Below are 13,942 nucleotides of genomic sequence, written 5' to 3'. Positions count from 1 at the left end.
AGACACTAGGGCTCGCACAGAGGCATAGACACGGCTGTTTCTGCCCCTAGGGGGGCTCGCCGCTCTTCGGCGTGTTTGTGCTTTGTTACCACGTGGCCCCAACCTATGCGGCATCTTTTCCCTGCTGTGCTGCATATCTATCCTCTTGCTATTCTTTTTCTCCTCCCTTGGGAACATGTCTGATATGTTACTGGAAATGTGTTTAGCATATTCAGTCGCTGATATCAGAACAGTCTCTCCACTGTCTTTTGTTCCTTCTTTCTATTGTTAGTTCCCCTTCTCCTATCCTTCCTCCACTTCAGCATTTGAGGGTCCTCTTTTACTTCCTCCCTGTGTGCTTTTGAAGGCCAGCCCAAGTCTGATGTGTAACAGGTGACTGTAATTCAGAGTCCCAGGTTGACAGGTAGGCTTCGCATGTAACCCTTGGTAAAGGCCAGGCCCAGGGAGGGGTGACTGCTTGAGCTGCTACCTTCCTAAACTGTTGATTGGTCCCTTTGTCAGGTGTTTAGGAGGTGTGAACAATCACTTAAGGTGGGTGCACCTCCTTCTGAGGGGGAGGGGGGGGGGTGGCAGTTGGAAGGAGTGCACCATTGGAGACGTTGGCAATTATGGGGTATTTTCTCACAATGAGCCAATCGTCTTTTTCACTGTCAGCATCCACTAAACATAAATGGCATGAGGGTATAGATTCGGAGACCATGGTTCCACATGGTTTCACGTACTGAAGGCGGTCAGTTCCTTGCTGCAGTAAATCCATTTATTATTCAGAAAGGTGTTGATGCAAATTGCTAGCCCTGTGAAATCCTGCTCTCATTTACGAAATGGCACTTTGCTTATGGAGACTACTTTTGATTCTCAAGAACAACTGCTTGTAGTTTTTCTCCACAGCTATCCTGCTCGTGTCAAGGCCCAGCAAATGCTGAATTCCACCTGTGTGTTATTTACATTAGGCTGCTTGATTGTGAGACTGAGCCAGAAATCCAAACATACCCCTCTGATCTAGTGCCCACTCTCTTCTCACTTTTGATAGTGGTGCTTCCATCAAAGATCAAAGCACGCTATCAAGTTATCACAGTAAGATCATACAGTCCGAACCCAATGCACTGCTACTTGTCATTATTACAACCACACTAGAGTCTTGTCGATACCCGGCCAAATGTGTAACCTGTGGTAGGGATGCTCACAAGGGCGATTGTCTGCCGCCTCCTCCCTGCTGTATTAACTGCAGTGGCGACTATGCCACCCCCTTCTGAGGTTGTCCTGTGTATCTTGATCAGCTGGCTGTTCAGGAAATACGGGTGAAGGAAAACCAGCCTTATCTGGTCGCTCGCAAGTGGTTGGCTAGTTGGAAACCATGCATTCTACCATCTGGCACCTACAATACTGTTCTCATTATATCTCACTCCACAAAGTATGTGGCCACGCAGACATGCGACCTCAAATTTAGTACCCCAGCTGTGAAAGTGCCCAGTGTCATTGTAGCATCCCGGCCTCCTCCTCCTTCAGTTGTGCAACAACCCACCGAACTTCCACGACACTGGGTGAAGTCACCTGCTACACAACCGATAGGCCAGAAAGGACAGAAAGAATATTAGAGCAAAGACTTTCTGCATCCCTCCAGCCAACGAACATCTGAGTCTTCCACTGCCTGTTGGAAAGGCTCCAAGAAGTCAAAGGGAAACGGTCTTCTCCTTGCTGACTTGGAAATCCTCTTCGACAGTGTCTCTACATGATACCCTCACCTGGCTGCTGTGTTGCTGTTGCACACCACCAACTGTTTCTCTGACATAGACTCTGCAGACTAACAGGAGAATGACGATGCCTCTGTAGACCACATGGAGCAGGATCCTCCTGACTCTATGCCGTGTAGCAGACTGTCTTTGAAGGCTGACCCTTTGCAGCTGCCAAGGTGACACCCTTCATTTCTTCCTTTTCATGACTGTCCTCCAGTGGAACATTAATGGCCTTCAATCCAACAGAGAGGACTTGCGGTACTCTTAGAATCTCAGTGTCCACTTGTACTCTGCCTCCAAGAAACAAAATTGCATCCTCATGACTGCTTTGAGCTCTTGTGTTTCTTCCCCATGCACTTTGACCTTCCCCCAATGAGGCATTCCATCTCGTGGGCATTCCATCTCATGGCGGAGTCGTGCTGCTCATCCAGGATGATGATTATAGTCAACCCATCTCTCTGACTACCCGGCTCCAAGCTGTCGCAGTCCACATTTTCCTTCCTCACTTAACCTTTTCCATTTGTAATATTTACATCCCACTATTGTTCGGTGTCACAAGGGCAGAGTTCCTTCAGCTTACTGGGAAACTCCCTCACCCCTTTCTGCTGATTGGTGGCTTTAATGCACACCATCCCCTTTGTGGCTCACCCAGAATGTGTCAGAGAGGTGCCTTCTTGGCTGACTTTTTCAGGCACTTTAACCTCATCTGCCTTAACATGGGAGCACCCACGTTCCTTTCGGACTCCACTCACACCTATTCGCATTTGAACTTTTCCTTCTGCACTGCCCAGCTGGCCCATCGTCTTGAGTGGTCCATTCTCTCTGACATGTACTTGAGTGACAATTTCCTGTGTGCCATCAGATTGCTGATTCCTACCCCACCTATGTGCACACCCAAATGACAGTTTTCTAAGGCCAAGTGGGGGATTCACTTCTCCCTGGTGACCAGGTAGAATATCTTACAAACGTTACCCTTACTCCGCAGAACATTCCATTCCTTGCACTTCCTCCTTACCGCGCCATGTCCCAGTCCCTTGGTGAACTGAAGTATGCCACGATGCCATTTGCATACGGAGATGTGCTGTCCCTGTTTTAATCATCATCCTATGATGGCAAACTGCATTTCTTACAAACAACTGCATACACAGTGTCATCACGTTCTTCGGAATAGCGGAATAGCTAGCTGGATTTCTGTTACTAGTTCTTTTAACCATTCCACTCCTTCCATCGTGTGGACCAACCTCCATTGGCTGTCTGGGACCAAGGTCCATTTCCCAACTTCTGCCCTGATAGTACCAGGTGATAACATAGTGGACCCTACTACTACTACTACTACTACTACTACTATTACTACTACTGCCAACACCTTGTGCCACTATTTTGTGGAGATTTAGAGTTCCACCCACTATTGATCTGCTTCCTCCTTCGGAAATGAGTGGAGGCAGCTTGGGCAACACCCTTCTCTTCTCTGAATCATGAGTGCTACAATGCCACCTTTACTATGAGGGAGCTAGCTCATGCTCTCAGTTCATTCCGACCCTCCAACCCAGGACCAGATGTCATCCTTATTCAGACGTTGCTGCACCTTTCACTTGTGGGCAAGCACTTTCTGCTTAACATGTACAATCGCATCTGGACAGTGGGCACATTTCCCAGACACTGGCATTAAGCCACCATCATACACATACCTAAGCCCGGTAAGGACACAACCCTTCCTTTTAGCTACCGCCCCATCTCTCTTACCAGCTGCTTTTGGAAGGTGATGGAACATACGATTCATGCCCGGTTGGTATGGTGGCTCAAGTCTCGCAATTTACTGATGAATGCACAGTGTGGATTTAGAGTACGGCGTTATGCAGTTGACTATCTCGTTACTTTGTTCATCCATGTCATGTTTTCTGCAGAAATCCCAGACTGTGGCCATGTTTTTCGATTTGAGGAAAGCCTATGATACCTGCTGGAGGACTGGCATCCTCTGTACACTTTACACATGAGGCTTCCGATGCTGCATGCCCAGTTTCCCTCAGGAACTTTTAAAAGGTAGTTTTCAAGATATGTGTTGGTTCTGCCTTGTCGGTCACCTTTATCCAGGGAGACGGTGTGCCTCAGGCTTCCATCCTGAGCGTCATCTGCTATTGCCATTAACCCGACAATGGTCTGTCTCCTGCTAGGCATCTCCGGTTCCCTTTTCATTGGCGATTTTGTTGTCTATTGTAGTTCTCCTTTGATTTGTCTCCTTGACTGGCTTCTTCAACGATGTCTTTATTGTCTTTACTCATGAAGCATTGACAATGACTTTTGCTTTTCCACTGACAGTTGTTTGTTTGAATTTTTTGTGATGCAATTACTTTCTTCCACCGTCTTTACATCTTGGGCCTATTGCTCTTCCATTCATTGAAACTAAGAAATTCCTGGGGCTCATGCTCGATAGGAAACTTTCTTGGTCCTCCCATGTGTCTTGCCTGGCTGCCAACTGTATGCCATCTCCTTAATGTCCTACGTGTCCTCAGCAGTACTTCCTTGGGAGCATATTGAACCACCCTCCTCCATTTGTATCAGTCCCTTGTCCATTAGACAAAAGACTGAGTGTTTCATTTATGCACCTGCGTGTCTGTATCTCTTACGTCGTCTCAATACTATCTACCATCATGGCATTCGATTGGCCACTGGTGCCTTTTACACTAGCCTGGTTGAATCTGTATGCCGAAGCTGCCGAACTGCCACTGTCATACCGCCGTAACTTTCTCCTCTACAGATATGCATGCCGTTTGTGCCTAGTGCCCCATCCTATGGTGCCTCCTTTAATGACTCTGATCACCAGTATGGGGCGCATCTCTCTTCTGTGTAAACTCCTGTATTTTGGTTTCGGCTCTTGCTCTGGCAGCTTAACTTCACAGCACCTGTCACTTTCCCAATGGATGTGAACCCTTCACCACCTTGGCTTCTTGTGGCAGCCCACATTCACCTTGGCCTTAATTCACATGCTACAGACGCTACGTCAGCCTTGCTCTATCACTGTAAGTTTCACGACCTTTGTGTGAAACATCATGATAGTACCTCTGTGTATACCGATGGCTCTGACCGACCATGGTGTCAGGTGTGCCTTCATCATTGACACCTACGAGTTTCGGAATTGGCTTCCAGAACCCTGCTCAGTATTTACAGCAGAGCTCTTCACCTTGTATCAGGCCACACAGTACATCCGGAGACACAGACTTTTCCATTGCATTATTGCTCCAACTCTCTGTGCTCTTCAAAGCCTGTGTGTGCTGTACACTGCCCATCCCGTAGTGCAGTGGGCTCAGGAAAGCTGTTACTTTGTCACTCTTAATGGCGCCATTGTGATGTTTGTGGGTTCCTGGTCATGTCGGTCTGGCGAGAAACCAGGCCACTGACACTGCTGCAATCATTGTACCTCATACCTCAGCCCACTAGTTCTTCCATTCCCTCTGATGATTTCGTGTTGCCATCTGTCAACAGGTGGTGTCACTTTAGTATCACCAGTGGTCCTCCTTTCATGGGAACAGGTTCTGGGGAATTAAGCTTCTTCCAACAGCTTGGACGACCTCCTCTCACTGCAAGGAGATCATTTTAGCTAGGTTGCACATTATGCACTGTCCTTTTAGCAATTACCATTTAAGTGGTGCTCCCCTTCCACTGTTTGTTCATTGCCCTCAACCTCTGATGGTTCGCCATTTCTTGATGGCATACCCTTTTTTAATCACTTACATTCTCATTTACATTTGCTCTCTGAGTTATCGGCCATTTTAGCACAAGACATATGGGTTGTCAACTGCGTTTTGCTTTTTATTCGTTCCAGCAATATAGTGAATGAAGTTTGATCTTTAGATCAGGACCTTCATTTCTCTATGGCATATTTTATGGACCTTTCTCCAAGTCCCTGTTTTTAGCTGTCTTTTCTTCTATTGATTGGGCTTCATGTGTAGTCTTTTTTAACTCCTTTTTTTCTTAGTGTTCTATCATTATGACATGGTCGCATATGATCCTAGTTGTTTGTGCACCCTAAAACAAAACAAAACAAAACAGCTGTTTCTCCGTTGCCCCATTATGAGTGGAATGGGAATGACTAGCAGTGGTGTAAGTATCCTACGCCGTGCACCGTGTGGTGGCCTGCAGATTACGTATGTATATGCAGATCAGATCAACAAGTGGAAGAACTGACTGCTTTTGTGATGTTAGAAATAGGTACCAGTATGGAGCTTGTATTAGTCTGAATTTTACAGAGCTTTGGAAGATTTGCGATCAAATAAGGCAGAGGGGAAAGAAAATTTTCCGTTTTAATTCCTAAATAATTTGAAGTAGCCACCAAACTATTATCGAAGATCATGTATAGAACCTATAAGAACGTGGACTTATCAGACTTTGGGAAAACATTACCTGCACATTTCTGAAGACAGCAAAAGCATGTAAGTGTAGGAACAGTTGCACAATAAGAAGACAAAGATGTCTTCTTTAGCCCCTAGTGCTGAATCAAAGTATTGAAGAAGCAATAATGGAAATAAAAGGAAGTTACAGAACTGGGATTAAAATTTGTGGTGAATGGGTATCAACAGTTAGCTTCACTGATGGCATTGCTATCCTCAATGAAGGCGAAGATTGGAAAGAACAATGTTATGAGTATAGAATATGGATTGAGAGTAGACTCAAGAAGAAGCAGACATGATAGTAGCCCAAAGGAGATATGAAAGAATGTTGCTGCCTTGGAAGAAAAATTACATGTCAGCTGAAAGAAGTACATAAAAAGGAAACTAGCACAGGTAAAGAGGGCATTTCTAGAAGTCTGCTAATAAATATCCTCATCTTGAGGAAGAAAGTTCTTAGGATGTTAGTTTTGAGCACAGCATTGAATGATAGCGCATCAAGGGCTGTGGGAAAAAGTGAGAATAGAAGTGTTAAAGATGTGTTATGGAACAGTGTTGAAAAGGAGGTGGACCCATAAGATGATAAATGAAGTTCTCCACAGAATTGCCTAAGAAAGGAATTTGTTGATAAGAGGAGACAGGATGATATGACGTTTTTAGGCAGGGTATAATTCCATTATATTAAAGGGAACTTTAGAAGGTAAGAATTGAAGGGAAGGACAACACAGAATACTCCATCAAATAATTAAGGATGCTGTTTGCAACTGGTACGTTGAGGAAAAGAGGAGGTTGTCACAAGAAAAGAACTTATGGCAGGCTGCATCATACCAGTCAGAAGACTGACATTCTTAAAAAATGGAACAAAAGTAAAACAAGGATAATGAAATGTAGTCAAATATAAATTAGTGCAGGAAATGAGACACTAAAAGCAAAGGAAGAGTTTTGCTATTTGGCAAGTAGAAAAACTGATGGCCAAAGTAGAGAAGTATTCCTGAAAAAGAGGAATTTGTGATCACTGAAGATAAATTTAAATGTTAGGAAGTTTTTTCAGAAGGTATTTGCATGGAAGTTAAATGTGCAGCTGGAGGCATTGAGGTACTGTTAATTTGGTAATGGAGTTTGGGGTGAGGCTCATAACAGGTTCAAATTTATGTAGATGGCATTATTTATTCAGGGATGTAGCCTTCAAAATGAAGACTGAAATGAGAAGAGTACTAGTTAGCAATTCTTACCCTGCCCAGTTGAGTGTGTGATGCTACAGCGTGCAAACTATAGTGTGCGAAACCTGGCTCAACTACTGTAGAGGTTATAGATTGCCATCTGGTGAGGCTGGTTGCTTTACTGAAGACTGATGTGGCAAAGGCAGGAGGACTATTGACGCTGATGATGGTTTGTGGGAGGCAAGGATGGATGAACGAGGTAAGCTCAGTTTCCAGGTACAAGATGATAAGCACCATAAGTAAATAAAAGAACATTAAACTTACATATAAACCATATGGAGATGTAACTGGTACCATCCACCAAAAGAAGCAACAAGAAATCTGTGAGGAGATATAACACACAACTCAACAAACAAACAAAACAAGACAAAGAGAAACCAGTAGCAGCGTGCAACAAATTGCTGCCAGAAGAATCCAAAGAGAAACACCACCCCCACGTAGCTCGCAGTGAAGCCACTGTGGAGTGAGACTACTCAGCAGAAGATACTATCAAACCAAGATAAGGGAAGCTTCAGAATGGCAGTCTAAAAACGAAGACAGAATAACACCAGTGATAGAGAAACTGGACGTGTGAAAAAGTGGATGGAAGGCATGCAGACATCTGCCATGCACCCACAATGCCACAAGAGAAACCGGAGACAACCAACCACAGAGAAGTGCAACAATCACCCACTCAATAAAATGAGGAATGTGACAACACAAATGTTACGCAGAACGTACCAAAGTACTCAAAGGGCATCTAGATAGCAGCTATAAAGCATCTATCAAAAGATTGAATTACCATTTTTGTCAATTTTGAAGATGAGAGAAGTGTCTTAGAGTTCTTTGCACTTAATAATGTTTCCTATTTTACTTATCAACTTCTGGAAGATAGGGAATTGGAAGTTGTCAAACATTTAAAAGCAGAAGTTATAGAAGTAGAACTGCACAAAACTCTACAACAGAAAAGTTTTAACGTAATGCAAGTTAACCAGTTCAAAAATTGAGAGGGGCAAACAAAGAAGGTGAAGCCTCAATCTACTATGTAATGCTGCCTAAAGAAAAGGAAATTTATAAAAATTGTGTGCGCTATCTTTTATACACAAGAGTACAAATAAGCAAGCAATAACAAGGTAGGGGCTGTTCAATGCTGACATCACTAGTAATGTCCGCCTCTGTAGCGTCGTGGGAACGTTACTGCCTACCACGCAGGGGGCCCGGGTTTGATTCTTGGCAGGGGAGTGGGTATTGTGTGTCCTTCATCATCATTCTCATCGTCCTTGACTCGCAAGTCACCGATGTGGCGTCACCTAAAGAGGACTTGCAATACGGCGGCCGAACTCCCCCCGAATCGGGGCTCCTGGCCAACAATGCCATACGATCATTTCATTTTATCACCAGTGATTTGAACATACTGCAAACTACTGCAGTATGCCAGTAAGTTGTCTGTTGTGGAAGGCACCACAGATTGGTAGAGTATGTCCATCCCAGAGCGGTAGAACGTAAATGTGCAATCCAGGAGGTCATGACAACCTGGACAACTGAGACAAACACCAACACTGTTTATCCAAGACAACCAGCCCCATAAACTAATGAAACATCAACATTGCTACTAGAATCTACTATGCCAGGGCTGGCCAACATTGCCAAACTACTTGCCAAACTGCTTCAAAAACTGATAAGTCTCCTCTTACTAGTAGAGACTGTACTGAAAGCTTTTGTTACGCTGTAAAATGGACATCTGACGATGTACCAGAACTTGAAATTTTGCATTTGGAATGCAAATGTACTTCACACTAAGATGAGTCTCCAATTTCATACTCTGAAATTGAATTGAAGTAGTCCTAATTGGAGAAACCCATCTGTGAGAGAGAAGGGAGTTGCCAAACAGAAACAGGCATGTTCACAGAGCAGATAAATGAGGTGGAGGAACTGCTATCCTGATCAAGAGAGACATAAGACACTATCAAGAGCACCTTCCAAGATTGCAGATACTCAAAGCCACAACAGTGACAATTCAAATGGCTATAGGCGAAGTCACCTGGATCACAACCTATCATAGTTCTAAGAGAAAGTGTCTCTCAGATGATAAGCACTCAGTTTTTAATGGTTGGGACAGAGTTCACCTTGGAGAGGACCTTGGTAGCAAAAATTTATCATGGAACTCTCAGAAAACCAGTCTATGTGAATCTATTTTGCAATGTTTACCACAGGTGTAATAGTGATGATGTCGGTTCCTTCAGTGTCTGCAGGACATTGTATTATGAAGATACAGACATTGTAACCATTAATGACACATGATGAATGTTTGGGTCACTTCAGGAGATAGTTACTGTCATTACTGCTACATAATACTGGAAAATGAACAGTTCACTTTGAAACTTAAGAGCTGATATGGCAGTAGCACAAGATGGTTTAGGAGTTTTGAGCTTTAGTGAAAACATACAGGAGATACAAGTTTGATAACTGCAGCCTAGTTGTCCCCAATAGCTTAAATGCTTTGTAGACTGGGGGCAAAAGCATTCAGACAACCCAAGGAGTTCTGTAGACTGACAGTACACAGCGTAAGATGAAAGCTCGGTGTACAAATAAAAGTTTTAGGACCGTCTTATTGTTGGGCAGCAGTTATGGGAAGGAAAGGTCAGGCACAGAACTCTTTGGGCAGTATGTATCACAGAAGTATAATTTTTAAGCCAAGAGCACTGATGTCATCTATGATTTATGCTCTTTGGGAAAGAATATCGATTAAGATGATGTAATAATAGTACAGTGTGCATGTGATAATTTAGACTATCAATTTATTGTACAGTTATGGATGACATCAGGGACATGGCTGAGAAGCTCCTCACATTAGTGTGTAGATCATTTCTCTGAGTATTTCAACAAGCCCTAGATAAAATCTTTTGTGGAATTTGTTGATGCAGAGCTTGCAAACTTACTAAGGGGACAGGAAAGTTGACACATGGGCATGATTGATGCAGCATCCTTCAGTTGATCACATTATAAATGGAGTGATTTGGATCTGAAAGCCTCAGGTAAGAGGCAAATTCCCAGAAACATAGTCTCACCGAGGCCATACACATCTTATTGCAGCAATTTACATTGTGTTCCTTAGACCTTTTTTCTGGGGTACATTCATCTGTAAGACAGAACTGAAGTATAAATACAGTTACAGTTACAGTTGAAACAGCTTCTACCAAAACAAAATCCAGCAGTTTCAACAAAGCTGCCAGTATTAAAGAAAACACATTTAGTACCTTGCGTCAAAACATCAGAAGCTCTTATAATAAAAAGATAGAATTTCCACCCATATCTGTATGGGAATATGAAGACAGAATTTCAACAGACTTGTGTCTCTCAGAAAATCACTTGGAAATAATTGAAACTGAACAAAATCTTGATGTACACATGCCAGTTTTGTACTACTGGATAATGAATAAGAGAAAAAAAACTGGCAATAAGTTGTAGGCCCTTCTGGCTAATGAATTTTTGTTGAAGAGCATTTTGTATGATGTGCCTCATTAGTGAATCTGGATTAAGCGAGCTTGTAGTACTGGCAGTTGACAGGCCTCCAGCAAGAAGTATCTTAAGCTTTATTAAATAGCTACACAGAGCTTTAGTGCAGTTATACACGCTTAACTGGCAAAATACTTTTTGGGGAGACTTCAATGTTGTTTTTGTCAGATAGTACTCATTGATAGCACCTAGAGTTGTTGATACCCAGCTTTGGATTATACTCAATATAAAATTGCCTATGAGGATTGAAAGACGTAGTCATCTGCTGCTGACAATTTGTTTTTACATCCGACAGTGATATAGCTGTAAATCCAATAACAACCAATATGATGCGCCCCCCCCCCCCCCTCCCCAGACTGCATTACCATCCCCGTTCCTCTCCTTCCCTATCCTTACTCCTTTGTCCCTGCCCCCTCTTTTCCTCTTGGTGAACTTCTTATGTCAACCTGGCTATCCTCCTCGCTTTGTTTTGGTCCATGCTATTGTTTAGTTTGCTGTTTCCATCTCCTTTATGGTGTTTTTGGTCCCTTTGGGGTTTGACATCCATTCCCAAAATTTTCCGTTCAGTGTGAGCCATTTGGGGATGAACTCCCTACCTAGCTTCCATGGTGCAGGTTCCTTTCCCCCCTCCCCTTCCTTTTCCGTTTGCACTCTGGCCCCCCTCCTGCTAGCTCACCAGCACGGTAGCCAGTCCATGTGGTGGGGCTGTTAAGTACCCACTTGGATGAACCCCCTGAAACCACAGGGATCACACTGCTAGTACCTGAGCTGTTAATGCCTTGTATATGCCCAGGAGTCACTTTGGGGCACCAGAACTCCTGGCAATGGCCGCTGTGCCAGACGGCCCTTGCTGTGGTGGGGTGGTGCCCACAGGGCGAGCCCCTGATCAGAGTGGGTGGTGCTAGGGCAGACACCTTGTGCATGAAGCGGCGAAAGCTCCACCATCCTGGCCATTCTGTGGCCGTCTCTAAGAGTGGTAGCAGATGTGACACTACTTCTTCTGATCCTTCGGTGTTCCCCTCCATGGCCACCCTCTGGGAGGAGGGTCAAGCTTGCCGGCTTGGGTTGAAACCTTTCCCTCGGTCCTGGTTTGTACCAGGATGGATGGCGGAAGTTTTGCCATGACCAAGCCTTTATTTTTCATGCAGATGATTGAAGATAAGTATGGCGAAGTGGAATCGATGAGTAAAATGTGGTCCAATGCTTTGCTCATAAAGACATCTTCTGCTATCCAATCTGATGGCCTGCGTGCTTGTGACCATCTCGGTGATGTCCCAGTCTCTGTCACACACCACCAATCTTTGATCTCTGTACAGGGCATTATTTTCCACCAAGATCTTCTTCTCCAAACTGACAAGGAGCTCCGTACTGAACTCGAGTGGCGAGGGGTTCATTTTATTCACTGTGTGCAGCGAGGCGCTACAAACAATCGCACCGCTATGGGTGCCTTTATCCTGGCCTTCGAGGGGGATGTCCTCTCTGAGAAGGTCAAGGTAATGGTGTATCGGTGTGATGTAAAACCTTATATTTCACCACCAATGAGATGCTTTAAATGCTTACGGTTTGGACACATGCCTTCCCGCTCCACCACGGATCCCCTCTGCGGTGACTATGGGTGTCCCCTCCATGAGGGGAGTGCCTATGCTCCCCCACCAGTGTGTGTAAATTGTAATGGACAGCATTCTCCATGCTCGCCTGTATGCCCGGTGTTTGTGAAAGAAAGGAGGATTCAAGAGTACAAAACCTTAGATCGGCTTACGTACACTGAGGCTCCATCCTGTGTCTCTTCTACTTGTGCTTCCATTACGTCCATTCCCTCTCCTCCCCCCTCCTCTTCCGAGCCCCACCCCATGCCTTCAGCCACCTCTTCAGTTGGATAGCTACCATCCAATTAGCCTTACTAACACACTCTGCAAGCTCCTTGAATGCATGGTGAGTCGGCGGCTGTTTTGGATCCTTGGATCCCGTGACCTTTTGTCACTGACTCAAAGCAGTTTTCGCTGTGGCCGCTCTACGGTGGATAACTTGGTGCACCTGGAGTCTGCTATCTGGTCGGCTTTTGCCCATCAGCAACACCTCCTTGCAGTCTTCTTTGATCTGCATAAAGCCTATGACACCATCTAGCGCCACCACATCCTCACCACCCTTCACGAATGGGACCTTCGTGGCGCTCTGCCCATTTTTATATGTAACTTCCTTTCTTGTCGCTCTTTTTGGGTCCAAGTTGGCTGCTCCTACAGCACTTCCCAATCAGCAAGAAAATGGGGTTCCATGCTGAGCGTCCCTCTCTTTCTCATAGCCAATAATGGTCTGGTGACAGTTGTTGGCCCCACAGTGTCCCCCTCTTTGGATGCTGACAATTCTTGTATTTACGTCGTTTCCTCCATAATGGGCACTGCAGAACGCCATCTACAGGGGGCAATTTGCCAGGTGCACTCATGGGCTCTCTCCCATGGCTTTCAGTTTTCGGCGGCCAAGACATGTGTCATGCATTTCTGCCGTTGCCGTACAGTCCATCCCCTTCAGGAACTGTTCCTTGATGGCCAGCCCCTCAAGGTAGTTGACACCCATCGCTTCTTGAGTCTGGTCTTCGATGCCGGGTTGACATGGCTCCCTCATCTTCACCAGCTGAAGAGGATGTGCTGGTCTCATCTCAAGGTTCTTAGGTGTCTGTGCAGTACTGCCTGGGGTGCAGACTGCTCTGTTCTCCTGCAATTGTATCAAGCATTGGTCCAGTCTCATTTAGACTACGGAAGTCCTGTCTATGGTTCTGCGTCGCCTTCGACGCTGCAGATTCTAGACCCCATCCACCACTGTGGGATCCAACTTGCAACTGGTGCCTTCTGGACTAGCCCTGTGCTTAGCCTTCTGGCAGAGGCAGGGATTCCACCACTGCAAGTTTTGTGTCAACAGTAGCTGATATCTTATGTGCTCCACATTTGCTGCACTGCAAAGCACCCTAATTATGGTCTCCTTTATCCAGACATGGAGATCACCCTGCTGCAGCAGTGGACACAATGTGGGCTTACCACGGCTGTCCACATTCAGTCGCTCTTTTCTGAACTCCAGCAATTCCCTTTGCACCTCTCTTCTCTGCTCACACACATACCCC

This window comes from Schistocerca piceifrons, chromosome 4 (genome assembly GCF_021461385.2).
Source record: "Schistocerca piceifrons isolate TAMUIC-IGC-003096 chromosome 4, iqSchPice1.1, whole genome shotgun sequence".
NCBI classification, from domain to species: Eukaryota; Metazoa; Arthropoda; class Insecta; order Orthoptera; family Acrididae; genus Schistocerca; species Schistocerca piceifrons.
The sequence above is the reverse complement of the archived record's forward strand: the minus strand, read 5'-3'. Positions refer to the sequence as shown.